Source organism: Mastomys coucha, unplaced genomic scaffold (genome assembly GCF_008632895.1).
Source record: "Mastomys coucha isolate ucsf_1 unplaced genomic scaffold, UCSF_Mcou_1 pScaffold21, whole genome shotgun sequence".
Classification (NCBI taxonomy): domain Eukaryota; kingdom Metazoa; phylum Chordata; class Mammalia; order Rodentia; family Muridae; genus Mastomys; species Mastomys coucha.
This window is the reverse complement of record NW_022196904.1, coordinates 120,216,288-120,228,676: the sequence shown is the minus strand read 5'-3', so window position 1 is coordinate 120,228,676 and position 12,389 is coordinate 120,216,288.

Below are 12,389 nucleotides of genomic sequence, written 5' to 3'. Positions count from 1 at the left end.
GAGGGGAAACTGGGAATGGAGAAATTTACATGTAAATAAAGAAAATATCTAAAAGAAAAAAAAACAGCAGAGGCTGTCTTCTGGCCTCCACTTGCACTTGCATGTGCATGCACACCCACATATGCATGTGCACTTGTACACACACACACACACACACACACACACACACATAGGTAAGAACATCCGAAGAAAGTTGATCAATAAATGACTGCAGCCATTTCTACATTATGCCTGAGAAGAATGGGAGATGACAGCAACTCTCAACCTTCATTCTAGAGGCTTCTCCTTGAAGTAATCCACAGTGTGCACAGAGAAGCTCAGATGGTCAATGTGTGGAGAACAAGAGGCTGAAGGGTGGTCAGCCTTAAACAGAATGTATATGATCACATCCCTCCCATCAAAGCTCAGGAATCTTAGAGGATGTGGGGGAGGGGTGGAGCTGAAAAATTGTTAGAGCCAGAGGCAGTGATGGCTTCAAGGAAGCTGTTTTTCCAGACACAACATGGCAGCTGCTCATATGAACTCACAGTGATTGTTATAGTCTATAAGAATTGTACAACCTCCTGACAGACAGAATCCCTGCATAGAGATGGGACATAAAATCCCAACACTAGCTGAGAACTATTGGTATTTGATAGCTACAGAGTCAATTTCCTTTAAGGTTGTGAGCCCCGATAAATTAACCATACAGTGCACAGGTCCCACTCCTAAGAGGAGTTGGGCAACATGAACTAGATCAAACTGGGAAAAGAAAGGGAGGGGGGAAGGAAAGAATGAAAGAAGGAAGGAAGGAAAGAATGAAAGAAGGAAGGAAGGAAGAAGGAAGGGTGGAAGGAAGGGTGGAAATGAGAAGGGCTGGGAGAAAAGTGTAAATATAATCCGAATACATTGCATGAAACTCTGAAAAAATTAATAATTTTTTAAAAAAATAAAAGAACAGCCGCCCCCACTCACAAATAGAAACTTGAAATGTCCTGTGTGGAAGGTACTCGAGGTATTTTTATTACAGTCTTAAGTTGAATTTTACATAAGCAAACTGACCTAAGACTTAGATGACCCTATCCATGAATATTAGAGTTTTGGAAGACTTTGCATGCTCTGCTATGACAAGTGGTCTGAGGCTTCTATTAAGATCAGTTCTGATCCGGGGAAGTGTTCAGTGTTTAAAATGCTTACTGTCCAAGCAACGGGATGTGAGTTTGGAGCCACAGAACCCACATAAATACCAGGTGGGCATGGTGGCCTGCTTGAGATTCCAGCCTTGGAAGAAGATACACACAGGGAGATAAGGAATCTCCGGAGCTCATGAAAGTAGTCCTATCAGTGAGTTCTGGGTGTGATTGAGTGATCCTGCCTAAAAGAATAAGGTGAAAAGAACAACTGAGGAAGATTCTTGACATCTGACTTGGGCCTCCACACATAGGTCCATGTGCACCCATCACACACACAAGTAAACACAAGAGAGGAGTGGGGAGAAGTGACTGGTTCCTCCCAGGCTGCTGTGGAAAGGGATGCAGCTCCCTTGCCAGCATGGTACTTAAATACCATGGATCACTGGAAGGAACTGCGTTCGGTTCATGGAATTTTGCAGATGAGTTGGTATTTTCAGTTTAGACATTCTCAGTATACTCCCTCTGATGCTCTTTCAGGCACCTGCCCTTTGCTGTGTTATCACAAAATCGCTCATCACCAATTTGGGGTTCCTATCACAGAGGGTGGCATGGCGGGCGATCTATTCCTCTTCTGGATTTTCTTTTATACCTTTATCCTATCACAGGAACTTTCATCTTTGGAAACATGAAGAGGAAACTTAAGGGTTCTTTGGAAAATCAGTTGTATTGGATGATGTTTTGCTGGGGCAAACACATGAAGGAGTGTTTTCCTGAAGTGGACACAAGTGAAAGACTAAGGCAGACTTGGGAAGGAACATTTCACTGAAGCAGACACAGGAGAGAGGATGTTCTGCTAGAGCAAGCACATGAAAGGGTACATGATGGATTCTCTACTGACAACATGCATGTATTGGTCTGCCTTACATTTCGTAGTTGAGCTGCATTTGTCAGGGCTCCTTAGACTCAGGCTGATTGGATGTATGTGCTAAGACAAGACCTGTGCTGAGGCAAGACACATGGAGGACACATGATGTTTGGAGTATATAAATACGACTCCACAGAGTGACAAAGAGTGAGCTTGGCTTGCTGGTATAGCTAGCTATACAACACTTGTTGGTCTCCTGTCTTCACTGATCTTCGCTTCCCTGAGAGAGGCACAACTGAGAACTTCTCCTGGTGTTCCTGTTGGTCCTTCCTGCTGACTAGACCCAAGGCTGAGGCCTGACTGTCTCTGCTAGGTCATGTCACCCCTGTTGCTAACCCAACTCTACCAAAACTGGACTGCCGTTGTATCTGTGAAGTGTTTGTAAGTGGATCAAGCTGCTGCTGCCTGCTAGCCTGTGAACTGAACTGCTGATTTCCAGACAACACAGATGGAAGTTGCTCCAAAGAACCTTTCTAAACAAGTCCACTGTTCTCCCACCCCCAACCTTTCTTTCTACTACCACTTGTGGGTTGTGGACTACAAGGGAGGTTAAGGCATTTAAGAAGCATCATTAAAAATAGGATTTGAAAAAATTGAAGTTACAGAAACATGGTTATGATTCTGAGTCCTGCACATTACTGAGAGCCTTGTAACATGTCCTACTTCTCTGTTGTTAGATGCCACTAGTACTGTCCCTACTACTAAGTTAGATGCATTTAAAAGCAAAAGTTAATCATAAGTTGCTTCTAAAATGTCCCTGCTGCATTACTAGGCCTTGAGAGGCCCCTAACCCGCTGCCCCACCCCCATCCTTCTTAGCCTTTTGTCTGAGGCTGTGGATATAGCTCAATTGGTGAAGCACTTGCCACGCAAGCGTGAGAACTTGAGTTAAATCCCAAGCACCCGTGTAAAAAGCTGAGCATTGTCCCCAAATCTATGGAGGTAAATATAAAGGGATCCTTAGGTTTGCTGGCCAGCTAGTGTAGAACCCAGGGACTGGAGAGAAACTGTCTCAGAAAACAAGGTGACAGCTCCCAAGGGATGAGACCTGAGGTTGACCTCTGCCTTCTCCATACAGGAACACACATGGGTGCAAAGCCACATACATGAATAACTAGCACACACACAAAACATACATGCATGCACAGCACAAACACACACACACATGCACACACACACACACACACACACACACACACACACACAAATGAATTTGTACAAGTGCACACAACTAGTCAGGTAAAATTTTAATCCAGGTTCAGGACGTGGAGAAATCAACCTTGAAGTAACCAGGAAACTCTCCCTGCTGACAAGTTTGCCAGACCATGCTTGGCAGGCTGCTGGTAGAGAAAAGACAGGGTCTTACCCGTCACTGAATCCTACACATTACAACATGGATCTGCTGTAGGTGCCTGCCTACAAGAGTGATAGGGTGACAGTTATGGGGCTAACTGACCACTTTTGGATTGGTTGTGAGGCCTGCACAACATAGACTTCATACCTGTCTCTGTAAGCCTGATCCAAAGCCCGTGACTGGGAAGATCATAGGCCCAGGGTGGGGGTGGGGGACATCTTACTCTTCTGCTGAGTGGTTGGCCTGTCCAACTGCATTCTAAATATTTGTGTTTATGTGCATAGATCCATTCTGTTCTTAACTTTGGTCAGAGAAGCTTCTTTTCACAGAGGGTAGTGGCTAATGCAGAGACTCATAATTGGTCAAGATACTGAGGACAAATAACGCCAAGTGCTCACTTTGACTGAATCATCTTACCAACTTCTCGCCATCCTAGGGATGGGAAATTCATAGAAGAAGAGGAAAGCATGTCAGATCCAGGGGATGGGGAGGAAGGCTGTGGAAAGCTGACTTCTGGACATGGCATGGCTATTACATACATCAATGCACAGCACCTGCTATTGCCTGCACAAAATCAAGCCAGTCAAAGTTCCAGCATAGGTTGGGGATCAACCATGGAGACCCCATCACACCAGAGGAGCTGTTGGAATCGATGGCTGCCGAGGGAGAGAGAATCGCTCTCCTTTGGTGACATGGCCACTGGTAGGTTGTTTATCCCCTAGAAGATGGATACGTGCCCATGTGCATATAATGGACTGCGATAATGGGATTTGTAGGGAGAGATATTTAAAACAAGAGCGGGGGAGAGAAACAGGAAGGTGGGAGAAAGGTGGGGTGAAGGTGCCTGGGAGATTTGGAGGGAGGTCCTAGTACATGGATGATCAATGTACATTATATAAATTATGAAACCTTCAATGAATGAAGAAAATATTTTTAACAATGACTACAAAAACCTCAGAATTTTAATCCAGGGATCCCAACTCCAAAGAGTGAGTAGAAAGACAACTAATTGTCTATCAGCCGGAAAAAAAAGTGGTGATCAGGGAGACATGTTTGCACACACAGAACACATCTTTTAAGTGAAATAATTTGTGTAGTTTTTATTGTACCATTGTATATGTTTCCGTGACCTCCTAAAATTGATAGCATTATTAGAATACATTTAATTTAAAGATAAAGAGCTTAGGGCTGGTGAGATGGTTCAGTGGATAAAGATGCTTGCCCTGAGTTCAAGACTGATGCCCTGGAACCCACATGGTGAAATGAAAGAACCAAGTCCCACATGCTATTCTCTGACCTCCACATATATGCCACGACGCACACATAAACACACACCACACATACACCAAATAAATACAATAAAAATTATTAACTAATCAAGCGGTCTAAAATAAGACAGAAACAAGAGCAGGAAAGAAAAGAGAAGAGTTGGAGGCAGAAGTATGATTAAAAGGAAAAAGTCCATTTCAAAGCCCGATTGCTATACGAGTGCAGATGTTTGGCAGCTTCTCATATTGCCTAACATTTGTTTGCTTCTGTGTTTCACATCTATTATTCAGCATAACCTTCTTAATAGCCCTGAGAGTAAGTAGAGAAGATCATCTTGCCAACAATCTAGGCATGCAAGAACTGAGGCAGGGAGATGATTTTCCTGCCTAAGACAGCTAGGGAACATAGAGCAGTAATGAGACGTCAGGTCAGCTGCTCTTGACTTCTCTATCCCCACATGCTGCTGCTGCTGTTGTTGTTATTATTGTTATTATTATTGTTATTATTGTTATTATTATTATTATTATTATTACTACTATTATGACATTTATTCATTCATTTGTTCATGGGAGGGGTATGTACTTGTCAGGCCATGTGCATGGAGGACAGACAACTACAAACAGGACTCATTTCTCTGCTTCCACTGAAAGAGTTGAGGATGGTATTGAACTCAGATCCTCAACAGAATCAGCCACAGGCATCTTTATCCATTGAGCCATCTCATCATCCCTTTTTTACCTTAGATTCATTTAAAAAAAAATTTTGTATGTATGAGTGTTTTTCTTTCATGTATATGTGTGCAGTATACGCATGCAAGGTCTGGAGAGGCCAGAAGAGGGGACTAGATCCCCTGGAACTGCAGTTACAAAAGATTGTTAGCTACCACGTGGGCAGTGGGAAAATGAACCCAGGTCTTCTAAAAGAACAGCCAGTGCTCTTAACCTCTGAGCTGTCTCTTCCGGCCCTCACCATCCCTCTTTATAAAAGCCAAAGGAGAGATGTGGATAAAATCTTGTGAATACTGCACATATATGATGCACACACATACATGTAAATAAGACACTAAAACACAAAAAATAAATCTTTTAAAATACTGGCGAGCAGTATTCTTTCTCTTTATAGTGAACTCAACTTTATAATAATGTAAAGTAGTACCCTTGACTTTATGCTGTAAGGCTAGATTATAATCTTCCTGTGTACATCTCCTGGGTATCTGGGAATTGTTCTCTGAACCTCTGTGGATCCCAAAGTCCACAGATATTTATGTCTCTTATGTATGGCACAGTATCTGCATAGAATCTGCACATATTCCCTATATACTTCATTTTTAATAGTAAAAAGCAAAGCTGCCTTTACTCATAGAGAGTATAGTTATTTTAGAAGACCATGAGGGATCTACAGAAGAACAAAGAGATAAGTCTGGCAGTGGTAGCGCATGCCTTTAATCCCAGCACTTGGGAGACAGAGGCAGGTAGATTTCTGAGTTCGAGGCCAGCCTGGTCTACAGAGTGAGTTCCAGGACAGCCAGGGCTGTACAAAGAAACCCTGTCTCAAAAAAACAAAAACAAAAACAAAAAACAAACAAAAAGAACAGAGATAAATTTACAAGAGTCAAAGACTAAAACATCAGTTAAAAGTCTACATTTCCATATGCTAGCAAAGATTATTAGAAGTTAAAAGTGCCAAAAATCAAATTAATTATTACATTTAAAACCAAGAGTACTTATGGACAGACTTAGTCAAACATAGGTGAGAATAAGAAAAAAAAAAAACTAGAAAATACTACTGAAATTAAAGACCCAAAGCAATATAGAATTTCACTGGGCTCATGATATGGATAACCCTATATTACTGAAATAGCAACTTCCTTTAGTTGATCTGTAGCTACAATGTAATTCCAATCAGGTTGTAGCAAAAGTTCTGTAGGTGTCAACAAGCTGGTTTCAAATGACATGTTTGAATGAAATGAAAATACAAAGGAGCTACAATAGGAAAAATAGTTTTCAATGTAAACAAAAGTAGATGACTTTATACAATTGTGTGATTAATGGGTTATATATATGTGTACAGATATTTAAAGTTTTGGCAATTAGTTTTTAATGCTGGCATCATGGTGGTTTTGTTACTATGGGTCTATGGTATAATTTGAGACAAAGTATTCCTCTGAATGGGTTAAATTCTCTACACTTAACAAGACTTGATAACTGTAAATAGTTGTCTGTATTATATTGTTTATGAAATAATGACCAGAAAATAGACTACACATTCAGTACCAATGGATTTCGTTTCTAAATAATTATATATGAGTAGTTGAGCCCATAAATGTAGACTCCAAGACTACAGAGGCCATGTGTGGTAGTCACTGCTATGTGATTACTCTAGCTCAGCCCCTTGCCAGATTTCCCGGCACAGACCTCTCATATGCTAGTGTCGATGTCTCTTTCTTCACCTTTACTCTCCTGCCTCAGTGATGGTGGTAGTATCTGGGCAGGTTGGCATAAGGGGGCTTCCACAGGTGGTAGTGAGGGGGTTACACATACAAGTGCCCGTGACTGTAATGATAGAGGGCACAGGGTGGACAGTGAACCTGTAACCACCAATGGCCTCCACAGATAGAGCTTTTCCATTTTGATCATCACAGTATTAACAAGTGGGGCCAGCCAGATGCCCAGCAAGTAAAATCCTTGCGACCAAACCTGGTAACCTGAATTTGATCCCCAGGTCCTACACGGTAGGATAGAAATAATTTCCACAAGTTGTTCTCTGATCTCCACACATGCACCATGGTACGCTCATCCCCCAACACACCAGGTAAATGTAATATAAAATGTTAACCATTGGAGCAAGAAATTGATGGATTTCTCTCTTAACGGCAAATGAAGCCAAGCATTGTTGATCCTATGTGAGAGTTCAGTCAACTGTGAAGTTCCCAGGACTGACCTATTGGGGCTCCTCCCAGGACTGTTCTGAGGCTCATAGTTGAAAGCTCATGAATGCAGATCGATTGTAACTCCCTCTCTCTTCTCCTCCTTCCCTCCGTGAGAGTGCCAGGATCCTGGACGAGGCCTTGCCAAGCAGGGTTTTAAGATAAGGTAGTTTCGAGTTTGTACACCATAACTCACTTGATCTTCTTATGCATGTTCAATTAGCTTCAGCCCTCCTGAAAAACATGATTCCTTCCCTGGGCAAACCTCTCAAGGAGCAGTGAGGAATCTGTGGGGAGGGAAACAGAGAGAGACGAACTCTTTGCCCTACCCTCTTACAACCCATAGAGAAGCCAAGATCCTTAGTCACCCTGCGTAGTCAAGGTGGGAAAGGCCAGAGTCTCACACTAGAGCTTGTAAATGTTGGGAGAGCAAGCAGGATTTCTTTCAGGAACAATGTATCAAACTTCCAGATAGAAGGAGATGCAGGAGGGAAGTACATCTGCATTGTGTGTGGCAAAGAGGAGGCCCCACCCTGCACGGTGGTGATAAGCTGGTGGAGTTACCTGAGCAATGATGGTGAATCAGATCTCACAGTCTGCTCATAGGGAGGGATGGTATTCAGTCCATATAGATGAACCACAGCTGTCTAGGCTGCAGAACTTTCTCCCTGGAGGATAATGATTCCTTGAATGTCTCTGTGACCACTAAGAACCACACCCCTTCCTTAACCCAGGTATCCCCAACATAAAGCATTAACACAGCGTTAGCTTGGCTAGAACCCCATGCTGTACCATGAACATGCCTTTTAGATTTATTTTGCATGTATGAATGTTTTGTCTACATGCATGTATGTGCCCCGCTTGTGTGCCTGGTGCTCGTGGTCAGAAGAGGGCATCAAATCCTCTGAAACTGGGGTTTCCAGTATTGTGAACCACCACATAGATGCTGGGAACCAATCCCAGACCCTCTGCAAGAGAGGGTTATTCTTAATCACTAAGCCGTCTCACCAGCCCCCAAGTTCCCATATTTTTAGCATCCCATGTCTGCCGACACAAGTCACTAAAGCTGTTAATCTGATTTGTTTCAAAAGGATGGGTTTTTAAACATACCGTGCTAAGTGTTTAAATGAGTTGATTCACAAACAGCATGTAGACTAGAGCCTGCTTATAGTAAATGTACCATGAATATCTGCTATTGCTATTATTTTGATTATGTTTCTTATTTCAAAACCAGCCAGTCATTAAAGGGTGTTTTGTCTGAAAGCATGCATCTATGTGTGCCACTTGTGTGCTGGTGACACAAGGGTGGCAATGGGAACTGTTAAACCCTATCATTGTTTTTCTGTGTAAATGCCTTTAGCTTCGTATTTAATTTCATTGTCCTTATCAGACCACACCATTTCCTGGGGAGTCTGGCCTCAGATTATATTGAGATTGGAAAGGCTTTGTCTTACTTTGGGTTTTCCTAATTTAAAAGAGTGTGACCTTGGGCAAATTATTGAAACTTTCGTTCTCTACACTGCTTTCTTTGTCTGCAAAATTCTGCAAGCCAGACCTGCCGAGGGTTGCCTCCAGACTGGCTCTGGCAGAGGTCTAGCTAAGAGGGCAGCCCTGGCTTTAGTGCAAGCTCAGCTGTAACAAGGTACTGAGCTGCCCTTCACCCGGGTCACCTAGGTGATGTTTGACTCTGTAAATCCTCTGATCTTCCCCACCAACATCTTTTACAATTCACAAGGAGAAGTTTCCAGAGGTCCCCTCTGTATATGGTCACCCTGCTAGATCACAATCCCTTCTCTCACTTCAGGGAGTTGAGGAGGAAGGACTTGTCATCCTTCAGTCAGTGTCTCCTTACAGTTTGAGTCTAACACAGCCGTCCTATCATCTCCTTGTGTTTAGACACTTGGCTTGCTCTGTCTAGTCTAAACTCCCACAGATCTATAATGTCAGAGCTGGGCCTTGAACCCAAGACAAAAGCCTCTCTTGGGCAGCATAGTTTTATTCTCTAAATGACAAAGCCTGGATGCTTCTTTTCTCCTCCCATCCCCTCCTCTCCCCTCCCTCCCTTCTCTCATTTCTCCTTTATTTCATCCTTTCCTTCTCCACCCACCTCCCCCCTTCCCCTCTATGGCTACCTCAACCATTCTGTGTCCCATTTGTGCAGATTACCCTGGCTGTGTCTGACACTCCTGTGTCATCACTCACTGCCTGTTAAGGATCTTGGTCACTAATTAGCACAATAGCAAAGGGAGTCTTCAGAGTGGTGCCTGCTCAGCAAATTCTGAAATAGAGACAGAGCAGTCCAAGGCAGAGAAGTAGTCTTTGGGAGGCTTCCTTTGGTCTCAACTTGTTCTAGGCTCCTCTGAACCTACTTAAATTCTGTTTGGGGATTTAGGATAGTTATGTCCTGGACATGCAGGTTGGACTTGTTCCCCATCAAAATTGCTTTGGGAACCAGAAAGTTCAGGTGTCACATCTTCCCTTCAGATAGAGTACTACCCTCAAGAACATCTCTGAAGGACATGGGAGAAGCTGAATGTCCAGAACTGGCCTCTCCTGGAAACCTCGGGTGTTGGGTCCAATGACAGTGATGCGGCTCAAGAGGCCACTTAGGGCTGGGGATATAGTTTAATGTGTAGAGTTCTTGCCTGATGTGCCCTGTGTTCAATACCAAGCATCACATAAAGCATGGTGATATGCACTTATAATCTCAACACACACAAGGAGGCAGGATATGAAACATGCAAGTTCATTCTTGTCCAAACAGCTTGTTTGAAGTTTCAAACTCAAAGCTGCCTAGGATATATAAAACCCTTTCTTTAAAAAAAAAAAAAAAAAAAAAAAAAAAAAAAAAAAAGCCACTGAGGAGACCTGTGGCCTAGGAGTTCCAGGATACAGGAAAAGCCCATGAAACAGCAACATTCCACTGCTTTCTTGTTCCCCATAGATGGACCTCACTGACTTTTCTCCGAGGCAGAAGACCGACAGATGGGCTTGTGAGATCCTGGCATATGCTCAACATCCAAGCAGAGATTCTTCCAACAGAGGCCCAAAGAAGGAATTTTCCCAATTCCTTCTCCTTGTGTCTCCTTGCCTGCTGTTGCTACTACTGTTGAAGGCTAAGAATTTGTGTGACATCTATTCCATGAGAAAAATCCAAAGGAGATGGGTGAATGCTCCCTCCCTAATTTCCATGTGGTTTATCTTCAAACACCCCCAGTGTTGCCCTGTAGTTCCCCCTGAGCCCACAGCTCAGCACTGTAAGAGCATCCCTCTTCTTGCTGAAGTGTGTAGGGTAGAGTTCACTGACCTTGCATCTCTGCCTATTGCACTACACAAGGACTCTTCCCCAAGGCAAGAACCCTGTCTTCTTCACCACTGTATTCCTAGTGCCTAGCATAAAGAGTGGAGCTCAGGGCAGTGCTCAACTGAATGTATTAGTGTGTGACTACCACAGAGAGCTGACCAGAGAATATTCCCCTTTACACTTCTAGACAAGCACATATCACACTAATACCCACAAGACAAACTGCTCATAACTAATGACATCACTACACACAAAACAAGCAATTGAGAGTTAATCTATTCCCTAAGTGCTTCTGCGGATGAGAAGGGGGATGGTATAGTCTGTCTATAAAGAAAATCTCAGGCCCACCCCATTACTATACCCCAGTCCTAAATATCCTTGGTTTTTGCTTCTCCATTTAGTGGTGTCACATTGGTTTGGGGATGGTGGCACTGATCTACTATAAGCCACTTACTCTTGGGTGATTCCTTCTCAGCCCTTTCTCTTAAGCCTCCAAAGACCCAATGCACACCCCTCCCATAGTGAGCTACGTAGATACTCCTCCCAAAAAGGACCAGTTCCTTCTCTACCAACCCAAATAGAGTTAGCCAATGGGCATGAAGCACAATTAGACTAGATTGGATCCTAGACCCTGTTTACCTTACCCTGCCCCAGGTCCTTCCCACTCCTGCTCATCATGGGAAGAAGAGTAATAGCTATCGTACAATATGAAATTGACCAGGTACAGCCTCAGGGTTGGGGAAGGGTCATCGCACCTATATTGTTTCTGTCCAGACTACACAAACAGGATAAAGGGCTCCAAACACAGGGATTCCACCCACCCAGTCTCCAGCTTTGTCTGGTTGTGGTAGAACCAGCAGAGTCATGGGAGGGCTTGCCTGGCGCCATGTCCATACCCGTCTAATACAGGAAGCTGTTATTTGAAGATAAGGGAAACCACAGTCAATGCCCTTCCTTGGTAATCTGATACAGTCTCGGAACTGTGAGAGACTACAGGACAGGTTAGAGGCTCTGTAACCCAGCTGACCAGGAAACCAGCTGGCCTGTGAGCTCAGGGGTTGAAGCAACTCTAGACAACAGACAGGCGATTCCAGCTGTATAAGAAGGGGACATGGCCCCTGAGAATGGACCGACAGATGATTACTTTGATGGCAGAGGAACAACAAACCCAACTTTGTCATGGTCCACCCATCCACCCCGTCTGCGAATCAAACTGCTTTTAGTTCTCCTGTGCACACCAGCTCTCTCTGGCTCCCCTCCAGAGAGCATTTCCTCTCTGCCTGCCAAGTTCTCATTGTTGAGTTTGTTCAAATGTCTGTAGACAGCAGAGTCAAGGTCACCTTGGCATTAGAATAGACCTTCCATCCCTAACACTTCTGGGTACCATGAACCACCTCTTAAGTACCCTTTCCTGGAATATACCTTCCTCCAAAGGATATTAGCCCTCTATCAGATATAGGGTTGGTAAAGATCTTTTCCCAATTTGTTGGTTGCCGTTTT